At 44.9% G+C, this 22,927-nt stretch overlaps 1 long non-coding RNA gene across 1 annotated transcript in view; it reads left to right on the top strand.

Moving 5' to 3' along the window:
* Positions 1-19,968, top strand: part of LOC138511661 (uncharacterized) — a 48,288-nt gene extending 28,320 nt beyond the window's left edge. Inside the window, exon 3 of the long non-coding RNA XR_011280654.1 lies at positions 16,464-19,968. This is a non-coding gene — a long non-coding RNA (uncharacterized lncRNA). The remainder of the gene's footprint in view (positions 1-16,463) is intronic.
* The last annotated feature ends 2,959 nt before the right edge of the window (positions 19,969-22,927 follow it).

The raw sequence follows: 22,927 nt of genomic DNA, 5'->3' as shown, positions 1-22,927 counted from the left end.
ACCTTAGACTCCGGGCTCGACTACCCAAAATATTCGAACCCATCATCAAATACAATATCAACCTGGAACACCTCCGAACCAAATTACTCCCACCATTGGAAACTACCGCCCCTCTCAGGCGCAAACTCCACCATAAAATTAATAAACATATAGCCAACCTCCCTCTCACAGTGCAGCCAGAACCAGAATTAAAAGCTCCATTGATCAATGCCAGATCTTTAGTCGCTCATGCTACTGACATAGCATATGTCATATCCGAAAATGACCTTGATTTCATCGCCATTACTGAATCATGGCTCCATGAGGCAGCAGGTCCTGCACTCACTCTAGCAGTCCCAGAAAAGTATACCATCCTTAGAGCTGACAGACCAGACGCACGAGGTGGAGGAATAGCAATTATCGCCAAATCCAACCTCTCTATGAGAATCACCTCCACACCCTACCTTAAATCCTGTGAGCTTCTTTCTATCAAACTACCCACCGCCAACTCCAAAACACTTAATATTTATCTCCTCTATAGACCCCCAGGCCCTACCAATACCTTCAACGAAGATATCACCTCTGTTATCTCTGAGAAGCTAAAAAATTCCTCTCAAACCTTAGTGTTAGGAGACTTCAACCTAGGGTACAACGATATCAATGACCTCCAGGCTACTGCCACAGCTAATACCTTGTCAAAACTAGGCTTCACGCGGATTGTGAATATTCCTACACATACCAAAGGGAGAACTCTAGACTGGATTGCCAGTCATAACTGTAACCCCTCTATAACAGCCATTGCCCCCCAAATATGGTCAGACCATCACCTTATCTCCTTTACCCTCAACACTAAAAGAACCACAGCTCTCACACCCACCCCCCGCCATACCTACTTTAACCAGAAATAAGAAAAATATCACAGCGGATAATATTCTGCCTCACATCCTACCCAAACTTAATTCTCTACCTGACCATACCGACCCAGGCATCCTAGTGGAGGAATTCAATAACGCTATGTCCACTGCCCTTGAAAGAGTTGCTCCGCTTAAACTTAGAAACAGTAAACCAAAAATGCATCTAAACTCCTGGTTTACACCCCATTTAAAAAACTTAAGACTACAGAAGAGAAAATGTGAAACAGCATGGAACCGGCATTCTACCTCTGAAAATAAAACCAACCTAATAAACATCTCCTCGCAATACAAAAAAGATATCATCCTGACCAAACAAGAAACCTATAATAATAGGATCACCCAAGCCAACTCCAGTATGAAGGAGCTATTCTCCATCCTAAAAGAACTGGAAACTCCTATCGCAGCACAGGACGACTCCATCAAAGATAAAACTTGGTGTACTGACATACAACTGGCACTAACCAACAAAGTGGCCAACCTCCAAACTAAAATTGCCCTAAAGAAAGCCTCATTACCAACCCAACCTCCCGTGGACAAATCCCCCACACCCAAACCTAAAGAATCTACCCAATTCCGTTTCTCCAAGGTCTCAGTAATTGAGGTAGAAAAGACCATTCTGACTCTTAAACCGTCTAATTGCAAAGGTGACCAATGCCCCGCACAACTGATAAAAGACGCGGCTAGAGATCTAGCCCCCTTCATCACAAAACTTATTAATGCCTCCTTCACTACGGGCACCATCCCTCGCAACCTAAAAGAATCTTGGGTACTCCCCCTACTGAAAAAACAAACCTTGGACCCCGACATCCCCACAAACTATAGACCCATCACCACAGTGCCTTTCTTACTAAAAATTTTAGACAAGGTAGCGTACACCCAAATCCAGAACTTCCTTGAGATAAACCATCTCCTTGGAACACGCCAATCCGGTTTCCGTCCGCAACACGGCACAGAAACAGCCCTGATTGACCTAAAGGCCCAAATAGACTCACTCAGAGACAAGGGCAAACTAGCTCTCCTTCTCCTTCTGGACCTCTCAGCCGCCTTTGATTTGGTGGACCACAGAGTCCTATGCAATCACTTGGACTTGGCGGCCCACTTCTCAGGGGAGGCTATAGTGTGGATACAGTCATTCCTTAGTTACAGGACCATGAGGGTGTTCTCCCCCGCAGCGGCAGCAGACCCGATTCCTATCACCTGCGGAGTGCCACAGGGATCCTGTGTCTCGCCAACACTCTATAACATCTTCACCAAGCCACTCTTCGACGATCTCGATAATCTGGGTGTCACCTATACCAACTACACAGACAATACCCAGATTCTCCTACCACTTACTGGGGATTATGTTGAAGACCTGGCTCTGGTGAACAGAGTCTATAGCATCATTCAAGCATGGATGGCCAACCATGGCCTATGCTTGAACGATGACAAAACAGAGCTTATCATCCTGGGCACTGCAGCCCGCATCTCCAAACTCAACCAAAACTACTCAGCCTTCATCATCGATGGCAACACTATCAAGGTCGCCAGAGAAGTAAACACCTTAGGTTTCTACCTTGATGCAACACTATCCTTAACCAAACAGGTGAACTCACTGGCCTCATCCACGGCCTATACATGTAAATTAATACGCGCTGGGAAACATTTCTTATCAGATGACAGTTGTCTTATCCTAGCCAGAGTTAGCCAAAATTAGATTACTGTAACGCCCTTTACATAGGGACAACTAAACAAATCATCAATAGAATTCAAGTGCTCCAAAATAATGCACTTAGAGCGGCCTTAAGCATCCCTAGAAGAGTACATATCTCAGAAATAAGACGTAAACACAAATGGCTTTCTACTCAAGAAAAAATCAACCTTAAATCTGCCTCCATCATCCACAAATGTTTAAACAACAAAGCTCCCAGCTATCTTTCAGAACGCTTCAATAGGAAAAATCCCTCCAGACCTACAAGGACATTCAGCCCTAACTGCCTCCTAGTGCCTAGATTTAAATTTACCACTATTGGAGGATCCAACTTCCCAGTCAAGGCAGCTCAGTTATGGAATGCCCTACCTCTTGCACTTAGATCCGACCAAACGTTCAACAACTTCAGAAAGAATACCATAAAATGGCTCACCGAGAATGCAACATAATGGCACTCTACCTCTCGCACCTCCACTTTTACTCTACCTGACTTGCTATTTTGTTCCCCATTGATTTGACTGTTTGGTGGCGCTATATCTGCACTTGTACTTGTCTCACCTGTAGAGCCAAAAAACTGTCTACTCTGTAACTTGCGTGTTCTGTAACTTGTAACTTCTGTAACCAAGCTGTAAACTTCCTTGTCTCTTGCGCCCTGCTACCTCAGGGTCCGGTGTGCATAACAAATAAATAAACAAACAAACAAACTTGCCGCATCACCCTGGGGGACCTGCGTATGCGGCACTAAATCATATCTCCCGCCCCTGAGCCTGACATCACCAAATCATTGATATTCTCCGCCTCTCTCCGTGACATTACTGGGCAGCATAGCCAAACGTGCCCAGTCGTCACCTATGCGACTTGACGCAGAACCCGGAAAACAACACACATCATTTCACAGCGCAGCGCGTCACTATTAGGAATATGAAACTGTACTTTAAAAAAAAACAGCAAGACTGTACAATTGGTAAAGTACATTTATTTCACATTACATTTATTGATAAAATTCGGCGTCTGACATATTCAATCTTAGCTCTCTATCCGCAAATCCGTAAAAATGTTTATCGTGAGTCACGCGCTGTTCCTTTTTGCTACACAGGGTGTTCATTTGGCTAAATGAAGCACTTCGGTGGCACAGTGAATTGCAAGGCTGGTGCATCAACTTGGCACTAGACCACCGTAAATGTTGCTATGTTGCACCTAATCGCTGGTACTGCGTAGGGGCATATCGGCCCTTGTCTGTCGTCCCAAAAAATGGTCAAGTAAATCCAGTGATTGACATGTAGCTGCAGCTGGCAATTGAAGAATCCATCGGTCGGGTCTGGAATAGATGACAATCGCAGAATGGCACGATGTACCTGTTTGCAAAACATAAAAATAGAAATGTGTCTCGGTAGCCGATCTTTATTCTAATTGATCATTTTCTTTATTATCGCAGAGGTGACACAATGTGAACCGAGAGAATACAACGTGGAATATCAAAGTACTCCGCTATTTGCTTCCGAGGATAGTGCAATGGAGTATGTTGAGCTCTAAACGTAATGCCTTTAGGCAACAATTTGAGGTGCACACACAATGTAATGATTTATTAGCGTAGAACCAGGGGGAAACCAGTGGTGGTGTACATGTGCCCGGTAGATAGCCCAGCACACAAAGGTTGTACTAGCACTTCATTGCAATATGCCACACAGAACAAACAAGTACAATGTAACCCAGCAATAACGATCAGCTATTCGTATTACGACTACTTCTGGTATAAAATTGTATAAAGAGAAACTTACATTATATTCGGCATTTCCATTCTCTTGGCGTAATGCAGACCATAATGCAGACTCCTCCGTTCGTGTCAACGATTTTTCATAAACTGAACTTACATGTAACTAGGTCCAGTTTTGGAATGGACAACCTTATCATATCGTACGTTATTACGCCCCCTCCCCCCCTTCAATTCAATCCCTTTCAGAATGCTCCTTGTCTCTCAAGGTAAAAAAACAATAGGACCTTATACTGTGCGCGCAACTCGTGGGCCTCCCAGCTCCCAAGCAAAAATTCGAAGCTGTTGACCTTCACTCACAATGAACATGCATTCTTACTTTGCAACATCCCGTGTCAACGCATCCATGAGAACATGAATTTTGAAGCACGGGCCCTGGAGGAAAAAATTCTGGGCTGTCACTGCTCGTCGTTCATGGCGCTGCTGAGGGGTAGGGGAAACTTGCCAATGACAGAATGCCCCCTACTCCGAAATTATAGTCGATGTAACACAAAAACTGAGTCAAAGTGCCTAGTATGTTATGTAGCCTAAGTGTAATCCCTTTTGTGTGACAAGCAGATATTCAGCTGTTTGTGGAACTTTATGGCAAGGCAACTGCCAAAACCCAAAGATTCAAATACACTGTTATCCATTGGTCATTAACACTAAAAACGAAGGTCCCACAGTAGCTCGACTAAACTGTGAAATGTGAAAAAAAATCGTAATAATTGTACTATTTGTTTAAAAAATGGACTAAGAGGATAGATTTCAAAAGACAAATTGCATACTTTATTTGGACACTTTATAAAAACATTTTTTCCAAAAATAAAAACAGATGGTAATCATTTGTACCGGGATTTGAACAGTTCAACGAGCTCTGCTTTGGGTGGACAGGGCACGTTGGCAATGTTTTGTGGCAATGTGTGTGTGCTCTCAACCGATTTGTGCGCAATTCCATGAGTATGCATCTTTACCACATTAATAATAAGATCTTTCACAAAATCGAATTCCATTTCCTCATATACTGGTTTGACAACCCATTTTTTGCTTCTTTTCGTAAAGCCCATAGTGTAGCGAAGCATCCCTAAATTTTCTGCAGTCCTAGATTGTTCACGGCCTACATTCTCGTTATGCGCTAATACCACTAGTAAAGTCCTAGATTTCATCCCTTGGATGCCGAAATGCAATCTCTTTGGCCTGTATTTAAGGCACATATTGTGGAACACCTCCAAATCTCCTGTGTGACAGAATTCTCTGAGTCCCTTCAGATCTCTTGATAGAGTTTTATAAAACACAATCTTCTCAGGGGCTTTGTGTAGAGGTGAAGATGGGATCAACCACTTCTTCTTTCGTGCTTGCTCTGGGGACAAAGGGCCATGTTCACATTGATGGAAATGTTGGTTTTCTGTCCACTGGTGAATGTTGGAACTGTGGTGCATTAGTGAGCACCATTTTTCCAGTAGAATTTCCACAGACCCATCACATGTTTTGGAGCTCCACCAAAGATGGTTGCTGAAAGACTGGGACCATTGTGAAATAGTTTCCAAACTTTTTTTTTTTCCCTGCAGCCGAGATTTTTTTATTCATTGATTTGGCAACATGCCATACATCAAATTGATGTTTAATATTTGGATACTGCACTCTCATTGTCTTGGCTATTGAAACGTGTCTGTCCGTTGCTATGAGGTCGATTTGCATTCCCATCGATTGTAGATCTTCCACTGATTTTATAAAGCCAAGTTTCTCCATGGCCACTGAGGATTTACATTGGGACACCTGCACGACCACCGAACGCACAATGTTCTTACTTTCCATGTCCTGAAAATGGTACGTGGAGTACTTAGCAGAAAATCTGGGGCTGTCACACTGTCCGTCGCTGGCTAGCCTGAACCATTTGTCAGATAATGTACTTTGAATAGCCAATTGTTCATTTTTCCAAGCGTCACTAATGGCAGGGAATAATCACGTTGGTATTTGTAGTATTGCGTTTTAGAAATTAAATGGAGTCCCGCAAACTGAAAGAAACTGGATAACTTTGTGAAACTAGAACCACTGAAAAGTAATGCTGCTGCACACAGTAGATTGCCAGCTGGCATTTTCCCCAGCTTCGGTTGAGCAGACCATGAAAATGTTTTATGTAACTTTTCACAGGTGGCATGTATTTTGAGGTTACTGCCTTGTGTTAGACGGGTCAGGTTCACCAATGGGTTCCCACATACTTCCCCTCCCACTGAATGCACACATTTCAGCATCTTTATAATCTCCATCAAGCTGCTGTCGAATACTATGTATTTGGCCTCTTTTATTAGACTGTCATCCGGCAACACTGTTGTTTCAGACTGAACCGTTGTGGACATATCAGCCAAACTGGACATACTATAGTTGGTATCTTTGTCTAGTTCGTCAGTCAATAGTGTTGATGCTTCAGTCTCTGTCATTTCAACATCTGTTACTTGACCATGGATAGGAGAAAACATCAATGTCGACTGTGTTTTGGGGGGCATTTTTTTGGCGGTTGTCGATTGTGTCAAGTGCTCAGCGAGTAATGTAAAACTACCTTCTATAAATTAAATTGCATCTTCAACTGGCGGAGCAGGCACAATGTAGCAATGATCCAAAAACACTTTGCTGGATTCGCCGGTCACATTAAATTCATTTTCTGGCCATTGGACATAGGCATCTCGAGTGTGAACACGCCGCGCCTCAATCAATAGTTCCTCCATGGTGAAAAGAGTTTGGCAAGCAGCATCTGTAATTTGTATCGCTGTCTATGTCTACATAGTCCGTACTCCATCGGGCAACTACAGGACAGAAAGGAAAAGGGATGTTCAGTGTAAATCAACATAAAGGGCCTCATTACACAGAAGGCGGTATTGATTTAACGTTACCGGTAATGATTTACCGGTAATGTTAAATCCCTATGTGGATCACAACCCCGCACACCGCTATTAGCGGCACCGCTAATTACGGTGCCACTAATAGCGGACACGCCGCGTGCGCGCGACCCTCCATTCCGTTAATTACGCCATGCCGCTATTAGCACAGCATCACAAGGCCAGTGCACATGCAAATAGCGGCATGGTAAATCCCCCCAAACCCCATACCGCCATGGTGCAAATACCGGCATCGCGGACCATCTGTTAAGGGAAATGGGCAGTGTACCCACCTGCCACAGGTGGACCAAATCAGCACAGGTGAAGGCAATGGAGACTGTGGCAGCTCAAAAGGAGCACACCACACCCCTTCCCACACCCCTCCCCACACCAAGATGGTACCGATACTGGCAGCATTACATGGCCTGGAGGACCTCATTGCAGCGCAGCTGCCACAACAACAGGCAGCACAAAGGAGACGCAGGAGGAGGAGGAGGAGGAGGAGGGCAAGACAGGCACAGCAGGCACCACAACGGCACCTAATCATACCACAGAGGCACCCACCAGTACCCAGGACCAGAGCCAGTCCATTCAACCTGACCCCTGAGCAGATACACACCCTGTACCATCTGGACAGGGCTCCCATCACCAGCATCGTGGACATGATCCACGACGACATTGCGAGCCTCATAGACATCAGAACTGCCATCCCCCCGCTACTGAAGGTGGCGAGTGTGCTCCACTTCCTGCCCACAGGCACCCATCAGCATACAGTGGGACAGATGCATGGCATCTCGCAACCAGTATCCTCACGCACGCTGAACCAGGTACTCGATGCACTCCTGAAGCATGCACCGGAACACATATCCATGCCACAGACTGACCAGGAGATTGCAAACACAAAAGTTGGTTTCTATTCACTGGCAGGCATTCCAAGTTGCATCGGGGCCATCGACTGTACCCATGCGGAATTGGTGGTCCCACATCACAATGAAGCAGTGTACCGAAACAGGAAGCAATTCCACTCTATCAATGCCCAAATGGTATGTGACGCCAGCAAGATAATCACACATTGCTGTGCCAGATTCCCAGGATCAACACATGATTCCATGGTTCTGCGGGACTCAAGTATGCCACGCTACATGGAGCCACACACCGGACAACGTACGTGGCTACTTTGTGAGTAGCAGGGCAAGCACATGGCAGCGTGATTTTGGGGAGGAGAGATACATACTCCAACTGGGTGTGAATGGGGGGGGGAGTTACATACTCCAACTGGGTGTGAATGGGGGGGGGAAGATACATACTCCAACTGGGTGTGAATGGGGGGGGGGAGATACATACTCCAACTGGGTGTTGACTGGTGTCCGTAGGGAAAATGGACATACAGATGTACGCCAATGTCCTTCAGGGAAGGCCACGATGTACCTGAGAAGCATCCACATGCAATTTGATGGTGCACGACTATGAGAACAGTGCAGGCTGCAAAATATTACACATCCATCCCCATTGCACATCATGCCACGCCACACATTACACACATCATCAACATGGCGTCAAGATGGTAATACAGAATCAGCGCATCACAGCATCAACCCAGCAATGTACCCTTGAATGCATGCAAAGGGAACACCCCTAGACATGGCACTGAACCACAGACCTATAGCACCACGGAAGTGATGCTTCACAGCATGGCAACATTGGTGTCAGAAAGTCAGTACACAAGCAGTGTGCTACAAAATTTGCCTGGCCCAGGGTCACCTAAGACCGGGCCACACCCAGGACATGTGAAAACTACTGTTGTAGGCATTATTGTGCCATTTCTACTTGCAGGGTCGGCCACACACTTGCACGTTGCTGTCACACAGACCATCTGCATGTATGCGCATATATCAGCACTTGCATCACAATGCTATGTCAATTTGTGTGATGTGAACAGGCCGCGCTTGAGGTGAACAGTAACAGGACCCCATTCATCCCCCCATACAGGTGATGCGGCCTCTCCCCTGAAAACCTGGCTCCTCACACCTGTACGGAGACCACAGAACAGGCACGAGGAGGTAATCAATAATGCACATACCCGTACCCGCATCGTGACTGAGCAGACCTTTGGACTCTTGAAGCCACGTCCAATGTGCATTACCAGGTCTGGTGCTGCTCTCCTGTATGGACATGAGAAGGTGGGCAAGATCACCATGGCATGTGTCATGCTGCACAATATGTGTGACAGACGGAATAGCCCACTGCCCCCTGACGTTGGGATAGAAGCACATGATGAGGATGATGGTGTTGATGTGGACGGAGGTGAAGGGGATGCAGGCGTTGCAAGAGGGTATGGCCAGGAGGCACGTGCTGTGAGACAGCATCTGATCAGGCAATCAATCTGCGGAAAATGTTTTCGTACTGTCACTTGGATATGGGGAGGAATGCACTGGTGTATGTCCCAGAGCACGCAATGGACCCTGTCGCCAATGAAGTACACACACACACAATGAAGATGTCCAAGGCTGTGTTTTCATCAGAAACCAGTGTATTGACTAACATAAAGGTGAAGAAGTGCAATCCCCACAACATCCCACCACCCTTCCCCCCCCAACAGACCCATAACACCCTTCCCAACCCCCCCACAACATCCCACCACCCTTCCCCCCCAACAGACCCATAACACCCTTCCCCACCCCCCCACAACAGACCCATAACACCCTTCCCACCCCCCCACAACAGACCCATAAAACCCTTCCCACCACCCCCCACAACAGTCCCTCATGTCTCTGCCATTTCTGCCATGGCCAATGCACACCGGGGTATCCCCATTAACCCCCTAATTGCAATTGTCCTTGGAAGGGTCTTGAGGGTTGCCAGACGTGCGCCTGGTGGTTCGCATGGAGCGCCTGAGGGGGCTTGTTTGAGTCGACCCGGAAGTCGAGGATGGGGCAGACTGGCCTTGTGGGTGAAAGTGGCGGTCCATTGTGTCTGCCATGCGGACAAGCACCTCCCTCAGACTTGCAATTTCATTGCATATCCTGTCCGTGTTGGCGTCCATGAGCTCAGTGGAGTGCCTCGCCGTCTGGACTATCTTCTTGGTGAGATTTGCAGCCTCAGCGACATGCTGCCCAACCAGCACGGTCAGCTCCTGTTGGCGCTGCAGGATGGCGGTGAATTGGTGATCAGTGCCGGGTGACCGTGCATTGGATGCCGTGCCCTCAGATGGCTGAAATGCAACAGGTGATGGTAGCATGGGTGACATTATTGCAGGGTTGGTGTCCTCGTAAGTCCCATCAGAACCAGGGGTCTGGGATGCCACGGGCTCTGGGCTTCCTGGAGGGCTTGGGGTGTGCATCTCCATGTGCTGGAGTAGGGTTTCCTCTGGATCGGACTGGGGGCCAGTGGCGGCTGCCTCACCAGCAGAGCTTGCCGCAACTGATGGTGGGCCCTGGGTGTCTGGCATTGTTGGCAGTGTGTTTGCCTCCGGTGGTGGGGCCACAGTTGGTGGTGCAGCTACTGCTGCCCTGGCAGTGGCACTGTGACGTAAGCTGCCACTCTTCAGGTGTGGCCTTCCACCCTTGCCCCTGGATGTTGCAGGGGTTTCCTCCGGCTCCTGTGCCCTTGGCCTCTTTGATGTAGGTGGTGCCTTTGATGCATCAGCAGCATCCTCCCCATCTGTATGTGAGCCTATCAGGGACGAGAAGACGGATGGCATTGGTTGCGTTTCAATATACTCAATGTAAATTACAGGAATGATGCAGTTGTGGACATTGGGACTTAGCAGTTGTGGATGCAGGTGATGTGCCAGTTCAGTGCCTCATCCATGCATGGTTGAGTTTGGGACTTGTCTCTGGTGATGTGTGCATGTGTGTGTGTTTGGGTCTGACACTGACATGGTGATGGATGGGTGCATGTGTGTCCATGCATGAGTGGGGTCTGGGCTCACATATGGGGGTGACTGTGCATTCACATCGCATCCTGTCATGTGTACACTCACCTGCATCGGAAGTGGTAGCCACGCCGACCTCCATGCTGCCCACTCCCTCGATGCTCTCGGTGGCAATCATGTTGGCGCATGTCTCCTCCCATTCCTTCAGGCGTATTGGGGAGCCATCTCCGCCAGCAGTGGCAATGCGGTGGTTCTCCGCCAGGATGCCCCTCACCCGCAGCCTGAGGTCGTCCCACCTCTTCCTGCATTCGCGCACAGTGCGCGTGCTGGTGCCCACGGCACTGACTTTGACTGCCACCTCCTCCCAGATGGCTTTCTTCTTGAGCAAGGTGGCGCGGCGCATATCATTTGCAAAGACTACCTCTGCATGCTCTGCAAGGGTCTGTGTCAACATGACCAGTTCCTCGTTGGTGTACTTTTCCTTCCGCTGCCTGTCACAGGTTTTCTTCAGGGCCTTGGGCATGATGCAGGTGTCACGGTTGATTTCACACAGCTCACTACTCCAATATGGTCCAGCGGGCAGAGGATGGCAATGGATTGTGTTTTTAAAGATGGCCGCCGTGCTCTTTCCCGTTCCGGTGCGATGACGCTATTTCCGCTTCCGCTATTTGACGGTCGATGCTAATAGCGGTCATCGCTAATAGCGGTGACCGCTAATAGCATGTACAGTGAGGGCGGAGGTGCTATCAGCACTTTGGGCGGGCCCGGTAAGGTGCTTTTGCGGCATGGCGGTAGGGTCATTTACCGGCATGGCCCTATGCGCGTGTCCGCTTACTCGTAATGGTGCGCTATTGGCGGTCTCCTGTGAGGGCGGACACGCTAATAGCGCCATGGCGGTAAATCCCATTTTTTAGCACCTACCGTGTAATGAGGCCCAAAGTGTTGTACAGTTTACATTTAAAAAAGCATGTAATGAAGGCCTCAGCACAAAACAATTACCAAAAATATCTGTTTATAACTAACCTTATTTTTCTTTCTTTTCCTTGAAACCTTCTTTACTCTAACATCACTGTCAGCAAGCTGGCGCACCGACTCAGATCCACGTGCCTCCCATTCAATATACAGATCTTGTATACAGCCCTACAAAAAAGAGTATCCATTTAAAACAAGTCATTTGCATTACACATATAATTAGCCCAACTGTCTGTATGCATACCTCTGGCTCCGGTTCAACTACAAGGTTTGGTTCCAGAACAACTACAAGGTCTGGTTCCGGAACTACTACAAGGTCTGGTTCTGGAACAACTACAAGGGATAATGTAATTGTAGAGGACGCTCCAGCATCTCCCTGAAACACAGTACTTGCATTAGTAAGGATTAAAATATTGGAAACTGGACACACAATTTGGAAAGATGACAAAGGTGCTTATCGATAGCAAAGTACGAATGAAACATTGAGTAAAACAATTCCATGATATGTAAATCTGATCATATTATCTCGTTCAATTGAACTGTCAAGACCCATACCTCTGGCTCCGGATCTACTACGAGGGATGTTGTAATTGTAGTGGACGCTTCAGCATCTCCCTGAAGCACAGTACTTGCATTAGTAAGAATGAAAATATTAGAAATTGAACACACACATTGGGACGCGGGCAAAGGTACATATCAATATCAAACCACGATAAACATTGTGTAAAGCAATGATACGTTGCGAAAGTATGATCACATTATATAAAATTCCGTCCATAAAACCAGTCTGGAACAGAATAGCTAGGTAAGATTACCTGATACACGCTCGAAGTGGTTGATGACTCCAGGCAAGACATGGATGTTGAATCTTGTTGCTTCATATTCGGAGGATAGTCATGGAGTTGTAAATGGAAAGTATTATTCGATTTAGAATGCCAACAGTAAAAAGTGACATGTAAGGACACTCAATACAAGAAAATTAGGCTTATGTAAATGCATAATATAGCATAGTTATCTGTTCCCATAAATCAATTTTCTATGAGGGTTCTCAAAAAGAAGGACTGATCGTTACCAAAATAGTCATTATTTAAACAGCTATTCAATCATATAAATATCGAAAGTATTATAAGTGACATTTACACCGAAAATACAGGCGTAAAGCTAAATCCAGAAGCGTAACTCACCTGTGGCGGCATGTTCACAAATAAAGTCGCAATAGCATTTGGAAGCAATTTTCGAGTTGTTCTCAGTTGATTCCTCTTCGTGTACAAGGATGTGTCGTACATATTCGGGGTAAAGTGCAGGCTGCAGATGCGGTATCGACGACCCCTCTTGTCGTCCAAGACTTGTTTGACTCTACTTTCAAGCTTCCGGCAGATATCCGCAATATCTGACCCATTCTCTTATTCGATCAACAGTCCTAGGGAATACATGCATTGTAATGCCTTCAGATTTGTCATGGGTCTTCGATGGGCAACCAATAACAGAACATGCAGGCATTGTTGTAAATTCTGCAAAATAAAGGTCAACATTATTTGAAAATTATTTTGCATAAAAATGTGAGGAAGAAGAAATTGGACCATACATTGTTCATTGCACGCTTACTTTTGGGCACCACAGCAAAACCAGTGCAGCGTGGGTGGCTGTATTGTAGGATAACTTTAAAAACAATTCATTCATGTGTTGAAAATCAGAACATGTTACTTGTCCCTTGAATGTTCTATTGTGAATGAAAAGGAAACATGCTTATACTATAGACACGGTCCGCAAAGGATGCAATTCAATGCCAACTGACACTGATACAAATTGATATATCGATAACATAACAAAAAAAACTCAAGTCAATAGCAATGAGACAAATTAACATAGCACTACTGAGTACATTACTTCGAAATAGAGAGTAGTTAGTGGCAGGAGAACAGGGAGATGTTCACAGGTAGCACAATGACGAGTTCACTCGAAGCGGTCACAGAAGTTCACAGATAACACGACGAAGAGCAGATTAGCATCGGTCACCAGGCTTCTCGAGTAGCACGTTCACGAGTTGACTTGCAGTGCTCAAAGATGTTCTCATGATAAATATCAAGTGGTTTATAAAGAAGTACAAAAAGGGGTGTGTTTGTGAATGAATGACGTGTTTATGTCGTGGTATTATGTGTATTGCAGGTGAGCAACCTCCTTCAAAGGGAGCCTGCCTGGAGACACGGGGTCTGAGGAGGCCATGTGAACAATGGCCCCTGGGCGTAAGAAACCTTTTGAAGTGTACATGGTGTTTGCCACCTTGGCCGTTCCCGCCCCTGCCAGCCCCCCTTGGCAGCGCACATCCACTGGTGCGAACTGCCTTTGATAGTGGAGGGGGGATGGATGGGCCTGGGGCATGCAGACAAGGCACTGGAACACTGCTGAATGGAGACATACTTATGTGTATTGCAGGGGAGCGGCCTGCTTCAAGGGGAGCCTGCCTGGAGACACAGGGTCTGAGGAGGCCATGTGAACAATGGCCCCTGGGCGTAAGAAGCCTTTTGAAGTGTACATGGTGTTTGGCACCTTGGCCGTTCCCGCCACTGCCAGTCCCCCGTGGCAGCGCACATCCACTGGTGCGAACTGCCTTTGATAGTGGAGGGGGGATGGATGGGCCTGGGCAGGCAGACAATGCACCGGACAACTGCTGAATGGAAACACACTTGATCCACTTAAAAATCGAAACAACCATTGATAAAAAAAATGTTGTGTTTTATTTGGTTTCCTATTTTGAGGGCACAAAACTACTACACATTGTAAGGGTCTGGTTGCAGCACAGCGAGGGAAAATCCCCTGTATTGACCGCTGTCACTGGGGAAAGTTTCTCTAATGGCACCAACGACACAGGTGGGCGGGTATTACTCGTCGAACGCGGTGTCCAAGCCTCCCATGAAGCCACCATGGAAACGAACGATAGGCCACCAGCCTATACCACCTGTGAAAAAGAAAGATAGAAACTGTTTTTCGATGACCAATATAAGTGTACTAAACCTTATTTGTCAATGACAATACTTGTATCCAATGGCATTTTTGCCAGGACAAATGCTAACTAGACACTGCACAATATTGAACAACTTTTATGTGACTATTACTAGAGAATTGCAAGACTAAACTGATATGACAATGATATATGGAAGTTACAAGAATATAGGAGACAACTATGAAATAGTAGTGGCCTAACTGACATCACAACCAGAGTATACTTACTCGTTACTTGGATTACGAGGGCGAACTGTTGCGCGAAGTTCGTGCATAAGCACCATCAGAATCCTCAACACGGACCGTGTGAGGCAGGCTGCCCTGAAGTCTGGCAGCTCGGTAACGCATTGCGGCTGTGGATCGCCTTGCGATATGTAGGACAAACATCTAGAGTTTTCTCGTCAGCAGCAGTTCTCCTTGGTTGGCATTAGCACGCACGGATTGCAGGTACACCAGGTGGAAAAACCGTCCATGCGACTAGGCCCAGGCTCTTTATCTGTTGAATCGTCCTCCCAAATGTCGTCCGAAGCCCCATCTTTTCCGCATCTTTCTCTTTCCAGTAATTCCTCCTCGGAATACTCGGGCTGGTACACGTAGGGCATTATTGTTGCCATTGTGTGATGAACAAACTAAAATAATTTATAGCGGTGGTACTGGTATCTGTTCACACGGGCTACAAGCAACGAAGGTAGCTGACCAGAGCACAGAAACGAGTCACAGAATACTGCCTGATTTCGCTTGTGGTCAAGAGACGAAAACTCGGGTAAGGTGCATAGGAAATGTTTGTACGATCGATCGATTTATGGTTAAAAACACATAGCCGAACCATAGGGACAATAATATTTCTAACCGAACTATTCCTTTAAGCACTTGCAGGATGTGCGCATTTGTTAAATAGAACCGTGATGATTTAATGATAGGATCCTATACTCAGTCAAACGGGCTGTTTATGCGACAAAATAATGTCCAGGGAGCAGGAGATGCACAAAAAAGCAGCTGTTCAGTTGTCCTGCGTTAAATCACGCCATTCTTTTATTTTCTACAAACAGGAAGGCGTCTGCTTTTTTTTTGTTGTAAATAAAAGGTTGAATCTTACATTATTTCAGCTTAATCCATGAATGGAAGGATGAATTCGCATGTCATGGCACACAGTTTACTAGTGCATGGTTCACTGTAACTCAGTCTTACATGGTTAACAAGTACTAGAACAACAGCCCCGTGCGCTTTATTGTTGCGCACTTTTTGTGCGTGCCGATAGGCTATTTACGGAGGGGAAAGACGCACTTTGCAGGATAGTAAACTGAATTGCACGCATATATGGAATCATGTTACAGATATTCACCACCTGTTCAGTCTAGGTTTCCAATTAATTTGCATATTTCCCTGGTGCTGACCTGTGTTTCCTCTCCAGATTTGCATCAGAACAAGGATGAGCGAGTGAGAAATAACCGACCAATCAAGTGGCAAAGGGAGGCTCCCACAGCACTGGTGCTGCACTGCATTCCATGGGTTGCTTGAATGTGCCAGATCTAAGCTCACAGACAGCCCTAACTCAGCAATTCACCCAAAACGATGCGCACAAGAAGGCACGCCTCTGTGTTGGTGTCCTTGCAAGAGGGATCGAGAGTGGAAAACACTCAAGAAATAAACGTCCTCCTGTTTAATAAATGAAAATGGCTTTTTGTTCAGATAACAATACAAACGTGGTGCAACAACAAACACCATCTAAACTGTTTAGAACTCAACCCCTACACGGCGGCACAAGTGCACACTGGTGCTCCACCTGCAAACAGGTAAGATTCCAATGACTCTGACGCCGTGCTACTACCATATGCCACTTGCCATTTAGCCACCTCACAGAATTACTTCTCTCTCCCTATACTGGCATCTTGGACTTCCACAGACCTACCCATGTGAAGGCAATATTTGCCAATGATTACAGTCTCCTCTGGGAAATGAGCTGAACATCAGGTGTTAAACAGTGTTCTACCATTTGGAACTGCCATTACTTAAGAGTCATTCGGACGCTTATTAACCTGTTTGGCCTTACTATATTCTTTGGTGCATTACAAAACCATCACTTTCGCCTTACTGAACACAATCCTGAATGCACCAAGGTGCACATCTCTTTCGCCCCGATGAATGCTGTGGTGCACACATTACGCCCCTTTTGTCAAATCTCGAGCACTTGAGACGACACTGTTACACTTCTTTAAACAAAACTGACTCTCCAACTAATTTATACGGAGACAAATGAATGTCGTTTCCACCATTTTTTCATGCGTTTATGGTAAACATTTTTTATTTCTCATTTTTCATGTTAAACATAAAGTTATTTTTATTCTCTTATCACATGCTGCGTCTTGTTGTATGCACTTATTTTGAATGACTTCGTCTGGTCCTCCATGGTTTGCCGATCCTGGGACTGCGACTATCCCTTTCATCTCTGTTCCAATTGTACCTAGAGAATGGGCATCTGCCTTATATGCTAATGGAGGCTTTTCATTTATCTATCTCTTAATGACAGGATTATGTCATTTGTGGATAATCCCCAGTTTTGAGTTATCATTGTCTTCACTGTAGAGTGCAATTAGACACGCATGACTGCGACTGCCTTCACTGCGCTTATTTGAGTATTCCCTTTCTTCTTCTGGGTTTCTCTTTTCTCTTATGTACCGAGTTAGGATCGATACTTTTGGATCCCTTTGCATGTAATTTATTTTTCATGCACTGTCCCCTTAAGGACGAGATCCGCTAGTCGGCGTCATGTGATCATCGACGTCAGTCACATGGGACGTCGAGACGGTATTTCAGGAAGTTCGAGTAGCTCCCTCATTGACTTCTGGCATTCCTGCCGAAGCCACTGGAGGAACTTACGTACTCGGCAGCAGTCAGTCGACTTTGGCCTGCGCAGCGGCTACAGATTCACAGCTGGGGAGGACCACGCCGTAGGCAGGTAAGAGTGGGGGGTTCTATCCTTTTTGCTTTTGGTTTTGTCTGGCGTTCGTTCGCTAGTCGAGCGCAGGCTCCTATACAATGGCCTTTTGATTGTGAGCAGATGTCTTTTTCTGCCACCTCTCCTTCTCTGCAATGGGAGAATTACCATAGAGTAGGGGGAAGTCTGTGTTGATAGGGACTCCTCCTAGTCCTCTCTATATATATCATGCAGTAATTCTTAATTTTTACTTATTCATTTCCTGTAGTATCCCTACACATTTTTCTTCTGCTGGTTACTCGAATTTCGAGTGCAGGTCCCTACGGTATAGTGTCCGTGGATTTGTCTCTTTTTCCTGTTCCCTTCATCTCTTGTGTGGTTCTCTTTTCTTTTCCCTTCTGTAGGATACAGGCCTCATAAGGTCTCTAGGTGGTCCTATCTCTTTTCGTCTGATTGGACCTTGTACTGCACCCTGATAAGAACTTGAGGTTGTATCATCAAGACCTATTCTTTTCCTTGGATATATTCTAGAGGAGTTCCCCCTCGAATTGAAGGTATGGGTCTTATTTCTTTATATTGAACTATTTGGTTGTCATTCACTCTGCTCCTTAGCTCTGTGACCAATGGGATGACAGTGGGAGCTCTGATTTATTTAGGCTTCCCTCTCCCTTATTGCCTGGTTGGATTGACTTAATTGCATATTCACGGCATAATATGCAGGGACGATCTGTCTCCTGGTATTCTCCTTAAATTGATCTGGAGCTGCTCACCTCTAGTTCTTTTTTAGAATAGATTGTGGGGCTATTCCTTGAGTCAAAATATATGGGAATATGATTTTTAACTGCATGGATAGAGTTATGTATGGGGCTGCTAGATCAGGTCAAGGGATTATTGTAGTTAGTAATTTTAATGACTGAATTTATTCATATATTGTCTTAATTTGTTTTTTCCTTTTTTCTTTTCTCTCTGATGTATACTTTTTTGTTATTGCTAGTTTTGAGTACCACTAAGATGGAACATATTGATCATCTCTGTGAACTACGGAAGAACTACATGAAGAAAAATGGTTGCATGGAATAATTTTAAAACCATTCTCACATTGCTTGTAACTAAGTGCTCTGTGTCTTTAGATATGTGGAGAAATGACATGTCTATACTGTACAATTAATTATCTAATCTGTCCTGTCCTGAGGAAGACGACTGTCAGGCCTTCTCTCTCTTGCTAGGTCAGGAGATAGACTGCTTAGACAGTGTTAATTAGTCGTCGAAACCACCTGTGTTAGATACCAGTACAGCCCATGAGACGGTTGGCTGCTGTACGAGGTACTGGTTGTTGACTATCATGGTCAGATTGGAGACAAGTATTGCTTCTGTTCTAGCATGTCATGATGCAATTTCACTTGTCCGTTTTCTATAACAATTTATTGGTTTGATCAGGGGACAACCTTATTCACCCCGCAGGAAATACTGAGTGTTCTGTCTTGCTTGGGTGGGTGTCCTCTTCTTTTCGGTTTTTCTTCTTTTTTTCTTTTCTTTTTATCTTTTTTCATTCTTTTGCTTATTTTCCTTTTCCATCAATTTAATTTCACATTATCATTATAATTTGTCAATTTATAAAATTTCCCCTTTTTTGATGGTTTCCTTGATTTTGGTTATACAAGGTTGAATTTGGATATAGATTTAGCATCCAATTGCGATCCAAGTTGTGCTCTGATGCAACATACAGTTTTATCTATTTTTGCACAGTGTATTCACTCTAATATGTTGTGGAACGCTATCAAACTAATATGCACTTTAATAGGAAATGTGGAGTATTGATCGTATGTTTTTATGCTGTTTTTATTGTAACTTCAGCACTATGTATGATGTAATTGAATATATGTTTATTAAAGATTGATGAATTTTTACTCTCCTTGACCTTATCTATCCCCTTATTTGACTCTTGTACTAATTGCAGTTTACTCCGTTGATTTGTTCTCTGGTATAATACACGTGAACCCCTCTCTCCCCTTGGTGCATATTGTTCCGTTTAATTTAAACAGTGTTTTTTGTCTTATAAAAAAATAAAAATTTATTTTCATTTTCATATTCTTTGTTCTTGCATTACGTTTGTATTGTTATCTGGAAAAAATGATGTCCCTTTGTTACACAGGAGTGTGTTCTTTTGTTTACAAATCACCACAACGTCCTCAAGACCAACGACTTCCCCTAACATTCCACTCCACTGCAAAACCACCTCAATACTTTTTTTCTATTAAATATTTTTATTGATTTTTAGAAAGAAAAAAAAAAGAAAGGACTGAGTATAGTGTCATTTCATTATTTGGAGTTTTATAATGCACAAAAACACAAAATAAGTCAGAGCACACAAGCGTTAAGCAATATCTAGTGTTATTCAAGGGCATCCAAATACATTCATGTCCCAGATTTAACCATCTAACTGTAAGAGACTTCCAATCAAATGTAGGAAGATATCAAATACATTGGAGCTCATTTTGTAAGTAGTCCGGAGGGGACCGCTTACGTGCAAACAAGTCCCCTTTGGACAATTTTCATTATTTGCACTGCAGAGTGCACAAATTTGAAGTGTAAAGAGATGACAGAAGTTCTTTGCTCCTCTCTTTTGCACTGTGCAGTACAAAATGAGCAAACGCTGCCTGCCTTGCTCTTTGCAGGCGGCATTTACAATTATTATTGCACAGAAAACGTAATATGAAGGCAGAAAGCCGAGCCGCGTCAATTAAAAATAGAACATTGTTGTATTTGTGATTGCCGTGGTTGGAAAACCACGGAAATCATAAATACAACGTTGTTATTCTGACAGCGGCAGCTTTCGCGTGGAGTCTACTGGGCTCCCCAACCCTGAAGGAGTCCAGGAGACTCCAAGCGAAAGCTGCCGCATTCAGAATAACAACATTTTTGTATTTGTAAATACTGCAGCATTTACAAATACAAAAACGTTTTATTACTCACTGTGGCAGCTTTCACTTGGAGTCTCCTGGACTCCCTCAAGGTTGGGGGAGCCCAGGAGACTCCACGCGAAAGCTGCCGCAGTGAGAAGCACTGCAGCATTTCAAAACACCCGCGTTGTGTTTCTGCCTGCAGCGGCTTTCACTTTGGGGCTCGCTGGCTCCCCCGGGGTTGCCCGCGAGACCCAAAGTGAAAGCTGCTGCAGGCAGAAACACTGTGGCATGGAAACACAACCGCTCCTCAAGCCCCGATAACTTAGGAAAAAAAACACAGCTAGTGCTTATTTAAAAAAAAGAAATTAGCACTTAATGAGATGCAGCTGCAGCTTTCCTGCCTGCAGTCTCTGGTCTCCGTCCTCCGGCACCAATGAAGCAAAAGCCACCCAGTGGTAGCATTGGTTTACTACAGCTGGCTTTTGATTCATTAGTGCCGTAAAGGCAAGCACAGGCGACATCCATTTCACAAAATGGATGCCTCCTAGTGCTTCCCATTTTAAAGTTTGAGCTTCATTTGCTCAATACTTTACATAGGGACTTTCAAAAAAAATATTTTTTTAGATATTTTTTTATTATTGGCCATCTTTTTGGCCAATAATATTTCTGAGCGCACCATTCCTTTAACCACTCTTGCCTTCTCTAAACTGGACTACTGTGCCAGCATCCTCTTTGGTCTCCCCAACTATGCTTTCAGCCCTCTCGACAAGATTATTAACTTCACTGCCAGGACTTTCTTTGAACTCCTTCACTTCATACCTACTTCCTCGTACCATCACCAGGCTGGATGGCTGATGATGCAATACAGGGCCATATTTAAATGTCTTCTCCTGGTTCACAAATCAATCCATGGTAAGGCACCACTGTTTTTATCCTCCTCTATCCAACTCTATAAGCGTTCTCGTAGTCTCTACTCTGCCTCCTCGACTACCCTTGTGGTTTCTCACCCTCCCTGTAGTTCCTCTCGCTTCCTCTCTTTCACTCTTCTTGCATGTAATTCTCTTCCCTTAGACATCTGAGAAAACTCCACACAGATTTGTTCAAAAACAAACTAAAAGCCTATTCCCCTCCGAGTTACCTTCTTAACTTACCTCTCATCTGCCAGCTAGCTAACAATTGTCTATTACCTCTAAACTGCCTCTGTCTTTGACTTTCTCTATCTCCATTCGAGCACTTCACTCATCATGATCACGTCCCGAGCACAGCTGGCCATACCGCCTACCTGTGCTTAAAAATGTCTAATGTTGATTGTCCTTAATCTATTTATGTCCACATATGTATTGTCCGCAGTGACTGTTCCATTTACTTGCCTCCACAACCTGGTCAGAATGTACCTCAAACTCACCCCATTGTAAGAAGCTCACTGCTTTCCATCAAATCTGATTTCTTATCTATTGTACGTTCCTCCTGTATATAAATGCAAAAATAAAATATATGTTAAGATATATATACGAGAAGATAGATATGTTAAGGGGTGAGACTGAGTTGCGGTAGTGGTGTTTTCTCTCTCTCTCTCTCTCTCTCTCTCTCTCTCTCTCTCTCTCTCTCTCTCTGTTTCACTCTCTCTCTCCAAGTAGGCTCAACACATGATCAACACAAAATGTTGAGTTAAACAGGCTTATTTTTAGTTCTATAAATCTGGGAACACAAAACATAGATATTCCTAGAAAAGGATCTGCATCCCTGTCCCAGGTCTCTTGAAGATAACTTACCCAAAGATATCCACAAACTGGCTTGCCCCTGGAGAATCTTTAACCTCTCCCCTCTACAGGTTAACTTCTCCTAGGTTTTGCCCATAACTGTTCGGGTTTATTAAATGGACAACAGATGGGATAACATTCAATGCAAAAGATGATGTCCTCAGGTTCCTCAACCAGGCTCTAGAATGGTGGTTTCCTCACTACAGGATCACTTCCTGGTAGGCATGATCAATGCAGAGTCATTTAAAGTCGGGGGATTTGAGTGTCCCCTCACTTC

This window comes from Ambystoma mexicanum, chromosome 6p (genome assembly GCF_040938575.1).
Source record: "Ambystoma mexicanum isolate Mex_15411 chromosome 6p, UKY_AmexF1_1, whole genome shotgun sequence".
In the NCBI taxonomy this organism is placed as follows: domain Eukaryota; kingdom Metazoa; phylum Chordata; class Amphibia; order Caudata; family Ambystomatidae; genus Ambystoma; species Ambystoma mexicanum.
This window is presented reverse-complemented; position numbering and strand designations above follow the sequence as displayed.